Source organism: Notechis scutatus, chromosome 4 (assembly GCF_049901735.1).
Source record: "Notechis scutatus isolate UNSWTSFEM ecotype Mainland chromosome 4, rNotScu1.2, whole genome shotgun sequence".
In the NCBI taxonomy this organism is placed as follows: domain Eukaryota; kingdom Metazoa; phylum Chordata; class Lepidosauria; order Squamata; family Elapidae; genus Notechis; species Notechis scutatus.
Genome location: NC_142012.1, coordinates 30,605,695 through 30,612,666, shown reverse-complemented (window position 1 = coordinate 30,612,666; position 6,972 = coordinate 30,605,695).

The following is a 6,972-nucleotide window of genomic DNA, read 5'->3' as shown; positions in this document are numbered from 1 at the left end:
ATGCAATGTTGTATGCAAAAAAAAGCAAATAGGAGTGTCTCACGGAATATGGTTTCATCAAATACATTCCCAAAACAGTGAACAAAATGTAAAGAGGTGTTTTATTTTTAAAGTCCAATTATTTTCATTTGGGCTTTTGTTGTGGTTGTTGTTACACATGCTTTTTCCTACCTTTTATCAAGATCAGTTGTTGGTTATTTAACATCAGAGGTGGGAATACTGCAAGATATTAAAAATAAAAAGCTAGTCTCAATTAAAAACTATCAGGAATGTTGTTCTCTAGTTCTGTTTGTTTCTGATTCCTGAAGGAGTTTGGATGAATAGGAGCTGTTCACACATTCTACACTGACTTTTATAATCCTTGCTACAGTGCCTCTCGAATGTTCTGATTTTTGCTTCTCATGAAATCTGTCAGTTAAACAAGCCAGGAACACACAAGAATTTCAAAGGTGAGGCTTCCAAGTCTAGGTTGAAAGCAATTGAATAAGGAAAGGCTAACTAGGTCAGAAATCTTTAAGCATGGAGGGAAGGCCAGGTGGTCACCCATGAAATTTAAGTTCTGTATGCCTGGCTGGGTTCATTCAAAGCACTAAGTTTGAGGTCATGGTTCACTAAGCAAAATAAATGGATAATCACTGGTACATGATGCACAACACCATAGTCACTATTCCTATACACCCATACCGCAGCCCTCTTTACAGAAATTTTGGGATTGTATGGTTTTTTTTAAATAGGAGCTGATTGAAATCAGAACTACCAGTTATAGAGGCAAGAAAAGCTAAGTATTTACTGTGCACCCGGTGTCACCCCACATACACCTCAGGTAATGGAAAAATATTAGGAGGAACAAGATACTGTAAATGTAACAAAGCCATTTTATCACACACTCTTTGTCCCAATTCATGAGGCCAGAGCAGGAATCTTACGTTAAATCTGTTTTGCCTCCATTCAGATTTGAACAGTACGTTGGTTCTGTTCATATGGCATGCTTGATTTGGGTCATAGGGCTAGGGGTTAAATATGTTACATAAACAGTTCGGTGCATAGATTATCTGCTTAAATGCTACAAAACTAATTAGATTTAGCCCCAAGTAGACCTTTCCTTCTGTGGAGCTAACCTAACTCTTCCCTATGGTGACAATTACTCAACCAGAACATTACCTGCTTTTCCAGTGTCCATGACTGAGAGGTAGGCTGTTTCTGACCTGTAGCAATTTGGTTTTCACCTTCTGCACACTGACACGGGGGTAAAAAAAGTTTCAAAATAAGAGTGGATGTGGCCCTGACAATTCCTGTTGTGCTATCATAGATTCCCACCCCCCACACCCAAAATAAAAGAAATATAGAAAGGAAATGTAGGCTTGTAGTCTTCTTGGCAGGAATTGGAGGAGCTAACATATTGGTCCCTGACCAAAGTAATCCTATGTCTCATTCTCTGTTGTCTTGTCCATACACTCCAAAGTGTAATTGGATATTTGTGTTTTGTCCATACACTTCAAAGTAATGGAGTGGGTAGAAATTACAAATCCTATGTAGAAATTATAGTAAAGTATAGTAGTGCCTTATAGTAAAGACACTCCTGAACCATGATTTAATCCATGCTGTCAGTTTGTACCTCGTGCTGTACTTAATCATATCATGGCTTATTATAGTTTTAGGCCATTTTTTCAGCTAAGGGCCTGTGCTTTTTAAATTATCTTGCCTCCCAAAGGCTGAGCAAGCAGAATTTCATCCCCAATGGTATCACTGGAAAAGTGAGATAAACACATTGGCCTATTTGGGAAGGAATAAGATCTGTTACTAGTGAAAAAGGGATGTGTTTTGCTTTATAGAATCTTAGCACATCCATTTCAAAAGGGGCTTTTTGAGGTGTGGGGGAAGAAAACAAAAAAATATACTGTCAAAAAGTAGTCTTTTTTTTCATTAACTTTTAGCAGCACTATTAGTGAGTAGTCTCTTGGGCTACAAAATGTGGTATATGAGTTGCAATGTGCACAAGCTAAACTCATTATGTTGAGCAAACTACAACATACTATTTTTTATTTCTTTGATTTTTATTTTACTTTTCTGTTTTGGAGAGTACTCAAGGTAATTAAAAATAATGAATTGCGAAAACAGTATATAAAATGTTATAAACACTACAAAAACATGGATCTTTACAAATTTGCTAACACCAAAAAATAGAATTCAAATGCAAATTTTGAAAAAAAGTGTGTGTGTATGTGTGTGAATAAATAAAACAGAATAATTGTATGAAGGACTTTGAAAATGCATTAGGATTCTTGTTTAACTTATTTTTTCAAACAACTACTCAAAATTTGACTTTCTTTGAGCCTTCTAGATTTGTTTTGACAGGCAGCAGATAGATACAGTAGTAGATGATATATCAATTGAGAGAGAGAGAGAGAGATAGGCAAGCAGAAAGGCAAGCAGGCAGACGAGAAAAAGAGAGATAGTTTAGGAATTTTTTAAAATGGGACAGAAATCTTAGGTATGTGAACTAACTTGCCTTTTCCATTCAGCATTGCAATTTGGATGACAGGAATATAATGAGATAGTAATCTTTTGGACACGTACAGTCCAAAATCACAATTTTTCCAAGAGTGCAAGACAAATCACACTATTTTGCATAACAAATTATAGAAAATTTTGCAGAAAAATTATAGAAAATTATAGGAAGTTAATATACATAAAAATAGTGTTGCTTCGGATCACTTCTCTCCTGCCGCACCATTTACCCAGAGGCCCACTATTTCTAGAATAGTTAACAATAAGAATGCTATATAATGCCTTTGCTTTAAAAAATCAATACTAGGTTGGTGATATTTTATGGCAGGAAAGGAGCTAAGATTACTTAGTTCTGCCATCATAGGATTGTTTGTTTTTATGATTCAGACTTTTAAACAACTATGTTGGGTATTTATTATAGGCCTCCTTGAGAGAAGCAATAAAAGATCAAATGAAATTATAAAGCCAGACACTTGTTATTTAGAAAAGGAAATATCATGTTATGAAGTAATCTGCTAGTATGGAGTCATTTTATTCTACTAAAGAAAAGACAACTTTTGTTGGGCTTAAGAATACGAACTCTTCCATTTTTTACAATATTGTTCTTTTCCATTTTTTTTAAATCTACCTCTTAAGGCTCTTTCAATACTATGACTATATGACTTATTAGCTATGGTTACTCTGTAATGAGGACAGATAATTCCTTGAAATTCTAAACGTGCATGTATTGTCCAGGCATTCTTGATACAACTTTCTCCAATCTCTTAAACTCCTAGTCAGCATATTACTGTCAATGGAAATTATAGAATTGTATTCCAGCATACAAAGATCTTCAAACACTGGATGGTTGTTTATTAGAAATGTTCTACTGGTCTCTGCACTGAGTAAGAGATGGAATTAGCTGGCCTCTAATCTAGCCAACTCTATGGTAATATGACTCTAAGAATCTATGCCCATCTATTTTGAGTGTTATAATAATGATCAGACCTGTTACAGTTGCTACATCCCAGTGTAGGGCACTTCATAATAGATGCAGGGCTGAAGCCTGGAAAAAAATAATAGATTGCAGACCTGTTCAAATTCTTTGAAGGAAATGCTTTACAAAGCAGAGAGGCATTAAAAGAACTGTGTTTTTTTCCAGCCTCATACTGGTTGCTTTGGAAGCTACCCTTGGCTGCCTGTACATACATGTATATTCCCACTATTTGACTCTGCTATAGAGATACAACCAGGAATACTTTCTGAAGCAGCTGCTTTGAAAAGACATATTGCTTTAATGCTAGGAAGGAAGGTGCTTTATACATGCCCCTGTGTGTTGTGAAGAATATTGTACAAAAGATTGCAGAACCCTAAATCTTTTCTGCATTCTTCAAGCAGTATATACAGTCTCAGTCAAAATCTCAGTCAAAATCAGTTATTGACAAAGGAGAAATGGGATAAAAATCCTAGGAAATCCTACTCTGTTCAGCAAATAAGCCTATTGAATATATGGTAAACATTCTCTAGGTTTGACCAACATGTTTATCTATCGATCTGTAAAGACTTTGAATACTCAATGTATCTGCTCATGTTTAACCTGCAGTATTTACCATAAATTATATTATTTTACACAACATTTTTTTTTTAATTACCAAAGGTACAATTGCTATTATTACACCATAATTCTGAGTTAACTCCTTTCTTATTGGAACAATGCAAATTATGTGTTAGCAGTAATCAGTTATGTCAAATATTTTTTACACTCCTAAGCACTCTGTCTTATGGAAATGGAATTGGCTTTCAGCCACTAACATCCTTTCTTGAAAAATATGATTTGTTACACTACTAGAAGAACATAGTACCCTCCTGTTCCAGCTTATTTCTTTTATATGCTTCAGTCCAAGTTTTATATCATGTAATTACGTGCATTGTTATATTAAAGACATATATAACTTTTCATTTTGACAGTCTAATGAGTTTAGGTGTCTACAATGCAACCCAAGTTTATAATTTTGTAGAATATTTTGCCATCCAAGTAGCAATATATAGAAAATGGTTTTTTTTTGTAGAATACATAGTATTTGCAACTCTCAGTATTGTTCAATAGACCTACTTGATTAATAAACAATTGTTAAAAAGACTCAGGAAAATGAAAAGAGAACATAAGATTTAACATATTTCATTTTTAATCGTATTTTAATCTGAACTTTTATAACGAGATTCCCTCAACCTGGGACTATCCAAATATGATGAACTGTACTAACCCAAATCATCTAGAACCACCCTTCTTTGGTGTTATACTCCAAGAGCATAAAATTTCAGTGGAAACCAGTATTCTTACAAAAAAGGACACCAAGGTTGTTCTATATGTGATGTTAAAGCATAACTGGAAGAGATCTGCAGAACACTTGGTTGTTTTTGTTTATGAAGAAAATAATTTTGCTTCCTTTAAGATAGAGTTCCTTAACCTTTCCAGCTTTGGGGACCAATAGGGGAGTGGCAGAGGGGATGGTTTTGGACAAGCGGCCAGCAAGCATGTGCATATACACAGCTCCATTTGCTTGAGATGCGTGAACCCATGCCTGCCATTCATGCAAATGGAGCACACGTGCATGTGCTCTCCCACTGCTTGTGTGACGATGCGTGTGTGCATGCGTGTGCTCACCCACCATTTCTGTGACCCAGTTGCAAACACCTCACAGCCTACTAGTTGGGGACTCCTGCTTTAAGACATCCAATAGAGCTGAATGAATACATGTACCATGAGAGAATTATTACCATAGCAGCAAATGTAATATAAATGTTTGCAGGAAACTTCTGTTTATGATATATTCAGATGTGCAGACATATGAAAACTTGCCTTTAATATCCTATTATAAGACCTTCCAAGTTTGTTATTTTGTTATGTCCTGGGCATTACATAAATTTCAAAGATATTCAAAAGGGGAGACAGAAAACAATGTTATAAAACACAGATACAAATCCATAATCCAGCAAACATATATTATAGATTAATATGATAAGTGTAATAGATCATTGTGACGACACTGACTTCTTCACTGCATGTTGCAGAAATAGGACCTTTAAAAAATTGATACTAGATGTAATATCAATAATTTAGGAAAGGTGACAGGCATAAGAAAATAAGAACATAAGTAGTCCTCACTTACCAACTGCTCATTTGATGATTGTTCAAAGTTATGGCAGCATTGAAAAAGGAATAACCAGTCCATAAACACTATATCTATTTTAATAGTACTTTTGTTAAAATAATGATGAAAAATCAATACAACCTACAAGAAAAAAAATAGAAAGTGTGGAAAAGAAATAGAAAATAAAAAACAGAAAATAAATAAAAAATGAGAACTTAGTGAAGAAAAATTTGACCTCCACAATTTACATCTGCAAGCTGCTTTAACATATGTGCAGTTATTGAACCAGCAAAATGACGTGAGAACAGTATATTTTAACACATTGTTTTTAATAATCCTAATTTTGTTCAGAGGTTTGTTGATCTGTCTTCTTTTCCTGTTTTCTTTTTCTTTTTTGTAGCTAACAGAACTCAAGTGAAGCCAAAATAGTCCCCAGATCTAGTTCACACAAAAACATAGTTTTGGTGGACTTCATTTGGTTTTACATAGTTGCAGTTCAGGATCTGAATATATCCCAGTTGGCTTATTTATGTGCTGAATAAAAAAAAAGGATTTTGTGTCATGTGTAATTTCTCCTGACATGTTATTTAACTGATGTCCCAGAAAATAGAGATCAAATCTTGTCTTTAAAGTCATTCCTACTGCTTACATTACAGTTTGCCCTTACAGTATAAATCAGAAGCAAATGGTCATCATTCTGAATGGTTTTTGTAGTAAATGCTTAGGTCTGTATTTTTCATCTTGCATTCCATGCCGGTTCAGGAAAATTTAGTTTAACATTTTAATATATAACATGTTGTTACAATTGCATATCGATAAAAGAGTTGAACAAAGAGAATGATTAGCAGCAGTGTGGAATTGGTTTGGTTGTACTTAAGAGATATGCTTATCTCAGGCTGATTTCAAAAGCATGTTCCTCATCTAAAAGCTGCATTAGAATAAATTGTGCTTCTGTAAAAATGATTGAAAAGCAGTCTGTAAATGTATAAAAACACACTTATGTGCCACTTAATCCTTTAAACTGGAAATGCCAGAGAAAGAAGATGGCATTTTCCACCTCCAAGCATGCACTTTATTGCTGAGCAATATTCTTCCTAAAATATTGACCTTTAATGTGCTCTTCGGATGTTAAATGGAGAATACATAGCTCTAGATTTTATATCATCAGGAACAAAAATGATCTCACGCCACCTGCGTTTAAAAACATTGCTCTGCAGAACTCAGCAAATGAAATATTTGTGAAGATGCTTGGTTGACATTGGCAATAGAAATATCCATTTGGTTCAATTACAAGCTGGGAGAAAAACACAACTGATTGGAAAGATAGTTTAAT